Source organism: Macrobrachium rosenbergii, chromosome 30 (assembly GCF_040412425.1).
Source record: "Macrobrachium rosenbergii isolate ZJJX-2024 chromosome 30, ASM4041242v1, whole genome shotgun sequence".
Classification (NCBI taxonomy): domain Eukaryota; kingdom Metazoa; phylum Arthropoda; class Malacostraca; order Decapoda; family Palaemonidae; genus Macrobrachium; species Macrobrachium rosenbergii.
Window position 1 is genome coordinate 23,507,655 of NC_089770.1, and position 16,962 is coordinate 23,524,616.

Genomic DNA, 16,962 nt, shown 5'->3' on the forward strand with positions numbered 1-16,962 from the left:
GAACAGAAGTAAAATTTATAAAGGAACGGACCCATACCTTGAGGTATTCCAGAGGCTTGTTAGAGAAACGAACATACAATATTAGATTAACGTTAATGTTCTACGCCATTTGGATTATCATAGTACTCTGTGACACTTCAAGTTAATTATGATATCTTTATCTTAAGAAATGATCTCTATATGACTTTGGCATAAGGAGATTTGTGTCTAATCTTCTTGTAAATAAATCCTCACAGGAGACGTATAACTTATACATTAAGTATTGTGGCGTACTCAGTAAGTTCCACCAAGTATGTTTCATCTCTTGTGAACTGCTCAAATGTAAAATCTCATAATGATCCTTCAGATGCCTCATCTGACCCAGTTGTCCTCTGCATAAGAGCTTGTGCGCCTAGCAAAAGTTCAATTCCTCTCCTGGTCCTAAGACAATTAGGAATTATTATGATAATGATTCACATTTCAAGGTCGATATGCTAACCTTAGGGCCAGGGACCTGAGAAATGAGCGTAAACTCCTCCAGGATTTTTTTCCTGAAAACAAAACTTGTGTATATTGTCTTTGCATTTTTCTGAATTTATAAGTAATGATGAAAGGAAAGTATGTATGTATTTGAGAGAAAAAAGATAGTATGCAAGCATTAGAGAGACAAAGGATATCGTGTATGTATTAGAGAGAAAAAGGATACTACCTATGTATTAGAGGTATATCGATTTGAAGGAATATGTACATGGTGCTAAGAATAATGATAATGACTTTCCTATTGCTGTTTAATAATGAATTAGGTTTCAAGTTCTTATGATAGGTAGTTAGGTTTCCTTATTCGGTAATGAAGAATTTTGGCTCTTAGTTTTTTATGTTAATGAAGATCACTTGAGTTTCTTTGCCAATATTTTACCAAATTAAGTATAATTCAATAGTTGAATTCGTTTGTTATTGTTATTAAGGGAGGTTATGCTTATTTGTTAGTTTTTAAGAGAAGTTGCACTTGTTTGTGAATATTCGTATTAATTTTGATTTAAATTTCTCCTCTGTTTGGACGTTCTTGTGATATTACCGTGTATAGCAGAACACATCTTCCTACCCTGTATAGCAGAACATATCTTTCTACTTTAGACACCCCTGTGTGTTATTGTATATTAAAAAGAAAGAAAGAGCAGAATTGAGTGAGAGTGGGAGAACCCCTTGGAAAGTTCAGATAAATTTCTTCGCTCTCCCACTTGGATGTTAGCTTTGATAAATCTTGTTAGAAGTACCCTAAAGGTTTTTTGTAGTATCAAGTTGTTTTTTCCATCGAAAAGAAAGTTGATTTAACCTGGTAACGTCGAGAATCAATATGTCTGAGAGAGAGAGAGAGAGAGAGAGAGAGAGAGAGAGAGAGAGAGTGCAGGATTGATAGGGACGCTGTGAAAAAGGGACTGTGAAAAGAAGGAGGAGGAAGAAAGGGAAGGGGCTGAAGAAAAGAAAGGCGATACGGGGAATATAGCCAGAAAAGGTCACGATCAGAGCGGATTCAGTATCAGATTCTTTCATTGCAATACTTTGGCTGTCATAGTTCAATCAGTTTAGCTATTGAATAGTAACAAGAAACTTTCGTAGATTGTTCACGATCAGCTTATTCATGCAAATACATCCTGTAAATAGATATTTTAAGTGAAGTATGTATAGAGGCTTTAGAGTATCAAATATATACCAAGAGATTTTTAAGTAAATGAAAATGTTACCTCGCAATTACAACATCGAATAGAAAACCACCAAGGCTCTATCAGCGGCCTGCTGCTATTTTTTTTTTATTTAATCCTCACCTAATCGAGATACCTGTAATAATACAGCGTAATAGATAAAATAATTACTGATTGGGACTTCCTGACCATTTACAGAACTGACGATAAATCATTTAATTTTATGGGGCCTATGATTCTTGAGTAGGTTAATTAGTGTTGTGTACATTTGCATTAGTTTTGCTTAATTGCATAAAATTCTGCAATAAGTTTTTTTCATTATAACATTTTTATGAACTAAGGCCACCTGGGCTGGCTACTTAATGCTCCTTTTCAAGCTCGGATACGAACTCAAGAACAAGGGAAAGAAGACAAGGGTGGGGCTTGACAACTGAAAAAGTGATAGACTTGCTTCTGAAAAGAAAGAAGGCTCTTAAAAGTAAAGAAGTGACAATAGTAACAAAGTAAGTCACTGGGCCATGTAAACAGAAGGTGTTTTGTTTCGTCAGAGTAGATATGCATAGCAGTGGCCGGACGGGTGTTATCAGACTGCCTGAAAGTAGGAGAGATTTGTTCTATGTCACTGATAAGGCACGAGTCAGATGTTTCATGACCTCCCACACCATTGTGGATGAAATGGATCCAGCCAGTGCAATGCACATTAAAGTCACCTAGACGGTGAATCTCGGAGCGTGGTTAAAAGGCAGCAAGACTTGTGGCAAGAGGGTAAAGATTATTGAAGGAAGAATCAAAGGCACAGTAGCAAAAGCATTAAAAAATCTTAGATGTTGGAGGTGGAACTGATAGCCAAATGGTATCTTGGAGATGAGATTCAAGCTTTGCAAGTAATGGTATTTGTGTGCGTTGATAATACAGTATAGCAAAGGCCTCACCTATGAAACGAAAGCATGAGTAAAGTTTATAACTAGAGAATTTGAAAGAACCTGGGGAAATATCACCGGGAGCTCAATTTTGAAGATGAAAAGAAGCTTGGGAGAAGTTAAACCTGATTCAGTTTGACAGAGGGACAAATGGTGGCCTGACCTTGAGTATTAGATAATCACTGCTTCAGGTTCTTGGTTAATGACTACTGATAATTTTCCGTCTTAACAAGTGATGGAAGTAATGTACCAAAGTAATAAACATCACTAATGTTTCTCACAGAAATGAGTTAGAGTAATCATTGAAAGTAAATGGTAAGAATACTCGCTTTTACCGCAAAAATACCACTGTAACTTTAAGTGAGCACTGCTTGAGTAAACCAATATATTGTTACCAAACATTTTTAATTAGATATTAAACTGATTTACCGATTATTTTATTGCTAGGGGCACTCTTTAAAACTTGAAAATACTTATATAAAAAGTTACGCATTAATAATGCGCTTTTAGACACTAATAAACATTGAGCATTGAAGAAATTTAATTCCCATCCGTATGTAAAGTGTTGAAAAGTACCGCAGTCATAAAACTCAAAATAACATTAAAAAAAGTAATGAAAATTAAATTTCAGGACTAGAATTAATAATTATGACCTTTAAGGCTAAAGGTACAAGATCTAAATCTACTGGAGTGTGGGGTCCTTACTGTTTTCGTTTCACCTTCATTCAAGAGTCCACCGACGCTCTGTTAAAGTAATGACAGGTGAGTGTTGGCGGACCTCTGAATTTGACTAGACTCGTTTGTCTTCAGAACACGGTCATGCATTGATTCAACATTTGTCACGGTTACGCTCCTCTCCTCTCTCTCTCTCTCTCTCTCTCTCTCTCTCTCTCTCTCTCTCTCTCTCTCTCTCTCTCTCTCATTGTAGTCGAACTGCAAATATGCAGTTGTTACAAACTCTGATATGTTTTTGCTGTTTTTTTTTTTATAAATCATTATATATTTGTTATAGTTTTTTCGGTTATAATAATTTTATATTTTAAGAAAATTTGATAGTCATCTCGCTCTTGCTTGAGATTACCCAGAAGTATTTTTTTACTGATTATTGAAATATTTAAACATTTTACAATGTGAGTATATATATATATATATATATATATATATATATATATATATATATATATATATGTGTGTATATGTGTGTGTGTGTGTGTGCGTGTGTGTGTGTGTGTGTGTATAACTGAATCACGAAAATATGGAACGTGATGAATATATAAATAAAGATAAAATCCACGAAGGAAACGGAAACACTGGAGTGCTGCGAGGCCTTTCGACACTAGTCCTTTACTTAGCAGACTGCTAAGTAAAGGACTAGTGTCGAAAGGCCTCGCAGCAATCCAGTGTTTCCATTCCTTCGTGATTTTATCTTTTTATATATATATATATATATATATATATATATATATGTATGTATGTATGTATGTATGTATGTATGTATGTATGTATGTATGTATGTATGTATGTATGTATGTATGTATGTATATGCTCAAAAACTTATGAGGTGCACGTAATTTAGTAGAAGCGAAAACCACAGGAAAACAAGTCAGAAGATGGTCACGAAACTCTTTCACGTTTATTCATGCACCATAGGGTCACCACAAATGAGCCTCAGTTTGAAGGAAAGGTATTAAGTAAACAAAAGAAAGGAGAAACAACCGGTGGTTAATTGTCGAAGGGTAATAAAGAAAGATATCATCCGGGATAATCCGGTCACGAGCAAAAACAACATACTTAACGTTAAGAACTATGGAAAGGATGACCATACTATCACCAAATATGTATACCCTGAATTTTCATCTCTTTGCTTATATTCTTCAACAGCTTTTTTTAATTATAAAAGCATCAATCTTAAACAAACCAAGTCTTATGTGTAAAACACTACCATTGTTTGACTTGACAAACCCAGATTCAGTGACAATCCTTTTAACTAAATCTTTCCACGGAACTATGGACCTTGATTCACTCCAGTTAAAAAGATGATTTGAATCTCTCATGTGTAAAAATACTGCATCCGAAATATGGCCAGTTCTTACAGAATACTAATGCCGTTTGATTCGGTGTGGAAGTGATTTTCCAGTTTGTCCATAATATCTTTCATCACAGTTTTTGCAGGGAATTTCGTATATGCAGCCAGAAACATCTTGAGGAGAATTTATTATCACAAGATCCTTAACATTAAAATTACCGAAAACAACGTTTATGTTGATAAGCTTCAGGTCCTAGGAATCTCCAAAAACCTTTTGCGTGTTTGTGTGTGTGTGTATGTATGTATGTATGTATGTATGTATAATACAGAGAGAGCTAGAGCTCCTATCTTCCAGGTAGTATCCTGTATAATCAGTCACTGACAGCTTCTTTGTAGATGTTTATCGGTGAATTATGGAATGATGATGATGTAATGTGATGGGCCACGATTATTTGATCGGTATTTTATTTGGAAGATTCCATAATGTATGCTGATAAACTTTTCATTCAGATTAATTGCACTTTATTTAAATCCGCTAATAAAGATATCTTTTGTCCTTTGTGTACAATACATGATTGAAATTCAGATCAAAAGACAAGATTAAGTTGATTTTGCCAATCACCCTTATTTGAATATTATTATTGTTTTAAGGTTGAAGCGTGCATTGAACACTGAATATATTAGAAAGAAAAACAAGTAAATGTCGTGAGTAAACTATTTTAAAAAATCTAAGTTGATAATACCAACAAAAAAAGAAAGTAAAACTGGACCGCTTAAACAATATTTTCAGTACCTTTATTACAACGCAGATGGTTTACAGACCAGATTACACCTAGGAGAAATACAACGATTGCTAAAAGATTATGAACCAATGATATTATATTTACAACATGTCAACAAAACAGTATCAACAATAGACAGGGGAAATTTAAGTAGGCCATATATGTACATAACAAAATAGTATATGACAAAGTACCTGTAAGTATTACTAACTTGCAAATATCAGATATTTAAGTTTCGAATAAAAAACAATAATTCTGTAATTTATAATTTATACATCAACCTAATAAAAATTACAACAGTTATAAACATAAAGAATTACTTAACAGTGCCAAGAACCCACATTGATAATAGGCGATTTTAACGTTCAGAACCCAATATGGAACTATACATGTACAAACCCAAATAGAGAGGAAGTAAAACAGAAGAATTCATGGACTCAAATGACATGTGCTGTATGAATGATGACGAACTCGGCACGTATTATTCAAAAACTCATGGAACATTTTCCTTAGTAGACTTTTAACTCTTTGTGCCTCAAGTATAGTAGGCAGATTAGATTGGAATACAATTGATGACTTGCGCACCAATGATCATTTCCCAATATTAATTTCACTATTACAAAATAATCCTGCCAAGCGTGTCACTCGTTATAATCTTTATGATGCATATTAGGAGCGATATGAACTGCATACTAGGAACATCCCACCATTTGAGTATTTAAAAGGTCACAATGAAACCAATACATTCTTGTTTGTTTCATTACAAATGCTACTGATAAAGCGATACCAAAATCAAAATCTCGTCCAACAAAACACAGTTCCATGATGGTCAGATAAGTTAACAAAATTAATAAAAAATAGAACACTCAGCAAGGAGAAGACTAGATAATTTAAATAAAAATTTCAATAAAATTAATAAAACTTTACCAGTATTGGAAGGAAATTTACAAAAAATGGCTATAATATTATTAGAAATGATACATTAAAACCTCTATGCAGCAAAACGTCTGCAAAATTGAAAACAGAAGTAATTCGAGGAAGAATCATTTCATGAGAAAATATGTTTCAGATCTCTCTAATAATACTCCAGTACAAAAAATATGGGAAAAATTCAGGAGAATAAATGGTACCCATGTTAAACTACCCAGATATGCCACATTAAAAGAAGGAAAAAGAGTATATGATCAGAAAGAAATGAGTAATGTAATACGAGAAAACTTAGCAAATGTAAGTAGTGATAAAAGTTTAGATGAACAATTTCGCACAAAGAAAAAAAATAGAATTAATAACAATAATATTGTTTCAGAATTAATAACAATAAATTTTGAAACAATAGAAGATATATTATAATACAAAATTTAATATGGCAGAGTTGGAATACACTCTGGTGAACAGCAATAATCTGCTCCTGGAAGTGACAGTAGTTGTTTTGAGATGATCTGTCACTTAGCACCTTTGGAAAAGTCATACCTTTTACAGTTTTATAATAGTTTATGGCTTAAAAATTTACTTCCCAATGATGTCGAAGTGCTATAATTATTCCCATCCCCAAACCTGGAAGTAATCCCAGTAATGCAAATAATCACATACCAATTTCTTTAACAAGTTGCTTATGCAAATTACTGTAGAACATGTTAAATGCTCGAATAACGTGGCAAATTCGAGAAAATAACCTTTTGACTCCTCCTTAATTCTGGTCACAATGTGATAAGATCTACACTAGATTCTCTATATGATTTAGAAGATCACATACGTAGAGGTTTTGAACGAAAACAAATTAATGTAGTTGTCTTTTTTGATATTAGAAAGGCATTCAATACTACATGGAGGTATGCAATATTAAAAAGTTACATAAAAATAGCACTTGAGGACATTTACCTAAGTTTATCCACAACTTTCTGGTGAGAATTGATGATGATTTGTCAAACACATTTCCACTTGAAAATGATGTTCTACAGGGAAGCGTCCTTAGTGGCATACTGTTTACCTTAGCAATAAATGATATCAGTAAAAATCTACCTCTTGGAATTAAAAGTGACCTGTATGTGGACAATTTTGCCATATATTATTCAGCAGCTTTCATAAAATATGCAGAACGAATCGTTAATGGGACCATAATAAAAATAGGCGAATGGGCCTCATCTGTAGGCTTTAAATTTTCCATAGATTAAGCTCAGGCAGTCATGTTTTATAAGAATAAAATGTGGCAAAAAGGTGAAATAGATTTAAAAACAAAAAATCTTACTATACCAATTGATCAAACAGCAAAAGTTTTAGGATTAGTATTTGATACTCACTTGAATTGGAAAGCCGACAAAACTTACATGATATCAAAATGTAAAAGAGCATTAAATCTAATTTAAAAAACTATCGAACACTACTTGGGGAGCGACAGACATACCCTTACTGTACTGTGTGAAGCAACAGTGTTGTCTATCATTGATTACGAAAGCAAAATATATGGCTCAGCATCAGACGCATCGCTGAAAACGTTGGATCCAATGCACAGCAAAGACCTTGGGATATGTTCAGGAACCTTCAGATCATCACAAACTGCATTTTTGCAAGTTGAATGTAGTGAACTACCACTCTCTTTCCATAGATAATTGATAACAATGAAAAGTGCCCTAAACATTCAGAGAAGTGATTCACCAACTAAAAAAATTATTTAAATTAAGAAATGTATTTATAACCATTATTCACTACTTTTGCCAGTCAGTGCTAAAAGATTATATAAATACACTGTTACCTTCAGTAGTAAAATTACCTCCTCCCTAGACTATGAATAAAATAAGAATTTGCACACATTTAAGATATTTATCCAAAAGTTACTCATATACCCCAGAACACCATGAACAACATACAGTAGAACATATAATACGGAAAGGTCCACATTTCGCAACACAGACAGATGGATCTGAATCGCAGTATGGAGTGGGATATGCTGCAGTATTCCAAGATAAAACGTATCAATTCTCTTTACCTGATAATGCCTCAGTATTCACAGTAGAGTTGTGTGCAATTGCATCAGCCATAAAAATAATTAACGAAACATCATTCAATAATTTCGTTACTTTTAGCGACTCGAGAAGCACTATAGAAGCTATTCAAAGTTTCAAACCAAAAAATAATATTGTACAACTAATTGTTACTCCACAAGTTTACATAATAATGGGAAAACTATAGAAATAGGTTGGATCCCTGCCCATTTAGGGATCAAAGGAAACGAAGAGGCTGATAAAGCAACCAAAGAAGCAAGCCATATGAGAAGATCAAATGTGTATATCCATATTAATGATTATATAGCTCACAAAAATAAGTATAAAAAATGGCAAATTAAATGGAATGAAGAACTTGACAGTAAATTAAAACAAATAAAACCTAGTGTTGGAAGATGGAGTTCATCATACTAAACAGAAAGATACACAAGTAATCCAAAGCTTATTGAAGATAAGATAAAAGTTCTTTAGTTGAGTAAAAAAAAAAAGTATACGAAAATAAATGCAATGGCAGTGGAGAAACTCCTTTGTACTGTGAGTAATGTTTTGTTGCTTCCTTATACATATCGACCTTCTCTTCACCCTTCGGTGAGGTGTGAAAGAAAAACCGTAAAATCCTCGTGCAATATCGCCTTGTTTTTCTTTCCACCTTGGGTTGGTCTAACCCAAGTGAATTCGAGACTGTTTGTCTGCTGATGAGAAAATGAAGTGTTGTTGAAGGAGAGTTTGGGAAGGGAGGGAAAGGCCTGGAAATAGAGAGGGATGAAGAAGAATAAATAAAGATAAAGATAATAGTGGGAGGTGTGAAGTGAAGCATGAAGAAATACGAGTTTAAAGCTGCTTTAGCGAGGAGATATGGTGAGGAAAAGGATGAAGCATACTTATTTTAAGGTAACAGAGGACGGCTAGAATAAGAAAGAGAAAGAGCGTGATGACTTCTTATTTTGTGAATCCGGGAAGGTGAGAATTTTGGAATTTAGTGTTGTAAGGGCATGAAGAGTGGGGTGGGGGGATAGCATACCCTAATACCAGACATTGGAGGGTTATGATGGTAATGGGATAATTATTCTCATTTAGACGGTTTGTCTCATTTTACTTGAAGGTATCCTTACAGGTAGACAGCAGCGAGTTGCTGCTGATGGGATGTTTAGCGAACCAGGACCTATTGTGTCTGGAGTTCCACAGGGTCTCAATCGTGCCATGGAGCGGACCAGTGAATGATGTAATCGGTGGGATATGAGGCTGAACTCCAGTAAAATTAAAACACTATTGATTAGCTGATCTTGAAAAGATTAATTTTTCCAACCCATCCTCCCCTTCAGGCGTATGGGACTCTGCTGAATGAGTTTAGCGCTTTAACTATTCTCGGTGTAACTTTTTACTCACATCAAACTTTTGAGAAACATCGAATGAAAGTGTCAGCAAATGTCTTACGAAAATGAGGTATATTGTACATAAGGCCTTAAATATTTATAGCTGTGATAAAGTCAGTGTAACCTGTCTAAGGTCGTTGGCACTTCCTTTACCAGAATACTATTCCCCGGTGGGGATGTCTGCTTCTGCCAAAGATTAATCTCTTTTCAATAGAGTGGTTCGTGGTGGCAGGTTTTTGGTCTCTTGTTTGTCAATTTTTCAAAAGTTGTATTTTAACAGAGGTCTTTCACATTCACAATTGATCCTAGATCACCTTTTGCTGCCCAGAGCAACCAGATTTGCTGAACAGCAGTACCAATATGCAGTAAATATGCTTCTCTGTAGGACTTCTCAGTTCCAGAGGTCTTTTATTCCTCATACCGTTGGACTGCGGAAGAGTCTCCCAGAGGATGTCGTACAATTGGAACTTAAGAATTTGAAGCGAAGGTGCAAGGCATACTACCCTGAAAAGAATTCTCCTTGTATTTTAATAATTTGCTTACATTTTTATCTATTTTGTTTATTGATTTGTTAATTTATTGTTCCTTTCTTAATAAATGATCTTTTCTTTCTGTATTTCCCATTGCCTTCTGTTGCTTCTTTCTAGTGAACACCATATTCTATGGAAAGTTGAATTTCAAATCGGTGGTCCGTGTGGGCTTGTTCCATATGTACAGGGTTCATCTTTTGAACAGTAGTAGTAATAATAATAATAATAATAATAATAATAATAATAATAATAATAATAATTTTAACGAACATTTAAGAAGAACCAAGGGAATTCAAGACTGTGGTAACACACATCTGACCAGTGATAGAACTTTTCTCCATATATACTTCCTTTTTATTTTTCATCACTGTATTATTGGTATGCTGTATTAAAAGGGGAGTAAATTTTTTATTCGTTGCAGGACTTCCTAAAAGTTTATAGTTTTTCTGTTTGTTTACCTTGAAAGTGACTTTATTTTCAAGCTTTCGCTTTTTCACTGGTGGCTGTGGACTTCCCATCCGTTTTTACTCCCCGGGATCAAATAGTCCTTGTATGGAAAAGGCGTCAAAGTTATTACCAGGGTTTCACTTTCAATTTTCTCTTTGACGCTCGCGGTTTTCGTGAGTAGAATATTTTTATCTGTCGCTTCAGGGAATATTTCCTTTCCCTTTTACGTTTTACTTTTTGGGTTGGAAAGGCTAATCAGCCTGTAAGAAGTGAGCTTAATGAATATCAGATATTGCTGCATATTTGGTGGTGCGAGGGTCAAAGAATTTGCATTTTCAAAGGAAGTTGATAACATGTTTATTTCCAAGGCTGCGTTAGTAGTTTGAAACATTTTTAAAGGTTTAAATGTTAATGAGAAAATTAACAAGGAAAACATTTTTCAGAAACGTAAAATAGAGGTAAAAGAAATCCAAGCGTTAACGTTTTTAAGATGCTTCAAATTATAAAGAAAATGATTAGAAATGCTAATATCGGATAGAAAGGTACCTAAAAATTATCAGGTCGAAAACGTCACATGTTGATTCCGTTTGTTTCACAAAAAGGTGCAACCCAGTCATCCACAGCGAAATGACATCCCTTATCCCGGTGGTTGAAATCAAGTAGAATCTTTGTTTAAAGATGATAAGAGTTAAAGATCGAACAATTTCGAAAGTTTCCAGTAAGCAGATTTCTATCTGATTTAAAAGTGGAATTTTACTTAACTGTTTATGTGGATATGAAATTTAAGATTTAAAGGGCAGGAATTTTAAATTGATAGTTAAAGGTTTTCAGGATCCTATATATGGCTCAAATGTCCTAATAGGTATTCAGTATGGTAAAAAGTTTTAAGGGAAAATTGAATAGCTTTGTATGATACACTGAATTTCATTCATTGAGATTATTTCATCCTCTTGTACCATTATTATTACAAATGCTAAATATTGGTCCCTGCATGTAGGATTTCATTCAAAGTAGGAAACACATGGAGCTTGAGTCGGTGATGTTAAATGATATAGCGTTTTTACTTGGGGTTAATATTTGGTTTCACTAATATACTTCTGTACTTTCACACCTTTTATTGGTCAGTAATAGCCTCACTAATCGAGGTTGAGGTTCCTCTTCTTTCGTAACATTTTCTCCTGAATTATATTCAGAGAAAGAGAACACCCTTATTCGTCGACCGATTTTGCGTAATTCTTCAGTCTCTTGATACGTTATCATCATCTCTTCCATTTACAGTAATCCACAGTCATTTGGTTTCCTCCCTTTCTTAATTCTCATAACGTCTTTCGCTTTTATCTAATCCCCGTCCAGTTTGCCCCTTTCAGTTCTTAGGTTTAAGACATTGTGCAGTCTAATCACATTTACCTTATTTGTTTTTTTATTTCATTATTGCAGGCATATCCTTTGTAATGCTAGTAATTCTCTCTCTCTCTCTCTCTCTCTCTCTCTCTCTCTCTCTCTCTCTCTCTCTCTCTCTCTCTCTCTCTCTCTGTGTGTAAACAGTAGGAGTTTTGAGATAGGACTTACAGTGATTAAATTTTTTTATGAAATCCCTGTGCACTGTCTGAGGAAGAGTCATGTTCGCACAATCGGCATGAAGGGAAAACTGTCTTGACTACGTAGTGTCACGTTGTAATTGTTATTTTCAGTATGGTAATTTTCCTTCCTTATCAATCTTTCTGTCTTCTCTCTAACTTTCTCAAAATCCCATCATACCTTCGTTGTATTTTTGGTAATATTATACCATTATATCTCTTACAGTCACCTGTATCACTTGTACACGGGTACAAAGGATCTATTATTCCACTCACCCATTATTTTGGAACTATTCCCTCTTCCAAACATACCTTACACTCAGTCACAATTCACCACCTTACAGCTGCTTCTCAATCAATCTCAAACTCTCACTCACTCTTCCCACTTACGCTTTTCGCCTCGTCTCAACAGTCAACAGATCTTCGAAACGTTCGGCCAGAATTCCCTGGATGCATTCAATTCGGACAATATATATCAATTTATATCTTTTATTCCCGAGATACAGTCCTATTTGACAAATCTTTCCATATTTACTTCCAGTTTAACAGCATATACTTCTTGACTTATGACCTCATCTTCTCCTCTCCTTTTTTTATTATCTCAATTTTGGTAAACAGTGCTCTCTCTCTCTCTCTCTCTCTCTCTCTCTCTCTCTCTCTCTCTCTCTCTCTCTCTCTCTCTCTCTCTCTCTCTGAATCTGAAATTGGGCCATGAGAACTGCGCATATTTTGGGAGTCCACTTCACTCATTGGGCTCGGCTGCTGAATAATGTTTTTAATATTGATAACATTTAAATCACGCTATATTTGGTTTATCGAGAGGTCACTAGGAAGGATGTATTGGAAATAAGAATTTTATTTTCTGTTTTTCGAAAATGATTGCGTTTTCTTTGGTTCTGTAATGTGCAATTATTTCAGTGGTTCAGAATGAATATATATTATCCGCACCACAGTTTGTAAATTGCTATGGAAAGTTTGAATATGCTTAAGCACAACACACACAAACACATGTATATGTGTGTGTATACAGTATATATGTATATATATGTATATATGTATACGTATATATACATATATGCTGCATACAGACACACACACATATGTGATTGTCTGTGTGTGTTTTGTATTTGTGCATATTCAAACTTTCCATTGCAATTTAAAAACTGTGGTGCGGATAATATATATTCATGCTGAACCACTGAAATAATTGCACATTACAGAACCAAAGAAAACGCAATCATTTTCGAAAAACAGGTAATTAAATTTTTCTTTCCAATACACCCGTCCTAGTGACCTCTCGATGAACCAAATATAGCGTGATTTAAATGTTATCAATAAGAGGCACCTAGAAATCTAGGTGCCTCATGTAGACCCGAGTGTTGACTCTATTGACCTGTATCATGTCACTAGATCTCCACATCCCGAGGGAGTGGCAGGAGAATGTTCTAGATTTATGAGTGCATGCGTAAGTCCGCTCAAAAAGGGGTCAGTGATGGGTAATAAATTGAGATCTCGAGTACAGATGAGGGATTTGGGCAGCAACCTAGAATTGGTGAATGTGCTGCCTAGGTGAGGGCGCTAGACTATACAGGTAAAGGTGAGAAGTGATCATTTCATGTAAAAATGCCCGATTGGACATTGAGTTAATTGTATACCCTGTTGATTTCATTGACATTTTATTACTGAATATTTTTTCCTCTTTATTGTCTTGCATATTTACCATGTATAACATTGGGATGTGTTGGGTGATTTTGGTAACAAGGAAATTCTCCCATTTATACATTTATATGGCTTTGCGCTTTATTTTAAAGGTGACCTTTTATTTCAAATGGATTTGTTAGTGGTCACATGTTAAGGGAATTTCTGACATATAACTATGACTTCGGTCCTGACAGACTTTGACTTAGTTTTGGGATATGTAATTGATTGGTGGCAAAATGTATTTACCATCTGAGAGTGATTTTTCATTTACTTTTTTTGCCAGAAGTTAAGGATAGTCTTTGACCTTCTCTTCTTTAATCTTGCTTTTTTTGTCATGTTAAGTTTGGGAATAAAAACTACTTTGGTAGAACATGAGTTTCATCTAGCCTAATTTGATCTATGACATAGAGAGAGAGAGAGAGAGAGAGAGAGAGAGAGAGAGAGAGAGAGAGAGAGAGAGAGATCCAGACATTAAGGGTAACTGAACACAACACATTTACAGAGGCAAAACAGAGAGTATGAAACCAGTACGTTAGACCAGGATCATCCTTTTCGTGTATTGTTGCTAAATGAAGAAGAAATGTAAATGCTACCAGAGGTACTTCCTTTCGTAATGTAAAGGGATGATCATTGCTGTGCTACCACCTCTTTGGAGGCTGTGCCAGTAAATTCTGGTGCTCCTGCCTCTTCGGAGGGTGCGCCAGTGATTTATTTGGTTCCTGCTTCTTAGGAGGCAGTGCCAGATATACCTGGAACTCCCGCCGCTGTGGAGGCTGCACCAGGTGCGTTGGTGTGTCGGTCTTCTTTGGAAGCTTCATTATCTGTATCTGGTACTTGTGTCTTCCTGGAGCCTGCACCAACTGTGAATGGTGCTCCTGACACTTTAAAGGATGCTCCAGTTATGTCTGAAACATCCACCTCTCCTCAGGCAGTGCCTGCTTTGTCTGGTGCTCCTGAGCTGGAAATTTCCTTAACAAAGATGTCATCAAGGGTGCCTAATGCCCATAATACTGGGGAGGCTCCTCCTCCGTGGAAGGAGCACCATCGTTGACTTTAAAACAGAAGGCAGTCATAAATAATCAGTCTCCTGGAAATAAGCAGGAGCAAGTCATTATAATTAAAGCGCTTAAAAGGGGCTCTAGTTTACTGGCCTCTAAATCAAAGGAAATTTCACTTATTTCCTCCAGTGGGACTGTCAGGAATTTAGAGCTAAATGGAAAGAACTAAGGCTGCTCATATCAGAAGTGTCTCCTGTATGTATAGCTTTGCAGGAGACTATAACTAGTAATAATACATGTCCGAGCTCATGATAATATACATCCTGTCATACCCCTTATAATATAAATACAGGAAGCCGCAGGGTTGTAGTTTTATATATTCATAATGACTACCCTAAAAATCCTATTAATAGTCAATCTACATTGCAAGTAGTGGCTATGCAGAGCCATCATAAAGAAAATATACAATTGGCTCTCTATATTTACTACCTAGTGAAGTCTTCCCCACTGATGAATTTAAATCCCTTATCCAACAGCTACCACGTCTCATTGTTACTCTGGGAGGTATGAATAGTAGAAACCCTTTTTGGGGATATCTCGTTACAGTTCAAATAGGAAATTGCATGTGTTCCATCATAGATAGGGAAAATGTGGGAATCCTAAATATAGGCAAGTCTACACATTTTCCCGTTCAAACAGGCACATTGTCAGTAATTGATTTCTCTATATGTAGCGATGTCTGCCTTATATACTTCAATTAGAGAGTGATAATTGATCGATTGACCAGCGATCATTTTCCAGTAGTAGTGAATATATCTTCAAATTCTCCATCTTCAAGGTTACCTAAATGGAACATTGGTAAAGCTGATTGGGCACCATTCCAGGAAAACACCTCAATAGATGACTTGGCTGATGACTTCCACTCTGTGGATGATGCTCTTGGGTTTTTCAGTACGATCATATTTTCGGCTTGTCTTCAGTCAATACCTAGGACATATTTATCTGCTGATCAGTTCCCTAGTGGACTCGTAAATCCCAGGAAACTCATGGAATGATGAGGTCAGCTTTCACCAGATTTTGCAGACGAAAATGTTATTACTGTAATGAAGTTTTGAAAAGCAAGAGCTCATTTCCACATGGAAATTTGGAAATTAAACAGACACAAAAGGAATCTTGGACAATTTTCACATCATTAAATTCAAAAAATACACCTCTAACTTTAGTTTGGAAGAGAGTTAGAAAAATGGCAGGCAAATTTACTCCTTGTCAGCCTCCAGCTATCAAAATCAACGGTTGTGAAGTAGCAGATCCCCAGTTATTGACAAACGAGTTTGATAATCACTTTGCTAATGGTGCAGAAAAATGATCAGACTATTGCTCAAAGAAAGGTAATGGTTCAATATTGATTTTAGAGCCATTAACAAAAGTGTACCTTCCTATTTATGAAACCAGTGAAAAGAACTTCATATTGAGCCTTATTAAGATTTTATTAGAAAATTATCGTCCCATGCCATTTTGCACTCAAACAGAAAATTATCATGTCATGAGTAAGATCACTTTTGCAGCAACAAGGAAGGCAATGGTTGAACGCCGTATTCAGCTCTGCATTGATAATGTAATAAAGTGGGCTGAGATGAAAGGTTTTAGGCTTTCAGCCAGCAAAACGGTAATCATGTACTTTTGCCATATAGGAGGAGTCCATCCTCATCCAAATCTGTTCATCCATACATGGGCAGAGAATTCCATTTATTGGTGAAACAAGGGTTCTCGGGTTGATTTTTTGATAGCAAGCATACTTGGATTCCATATTTGAAGCATATTAAGACAAAATGCTTGAAAGCAATAAATGTGCTGAAAGTTCTGTTCCATGCTTTGTGGGATACTGACTAAACTCGGATGTTTAGACTATGCAAAGTCTTAGTCTTTTCAA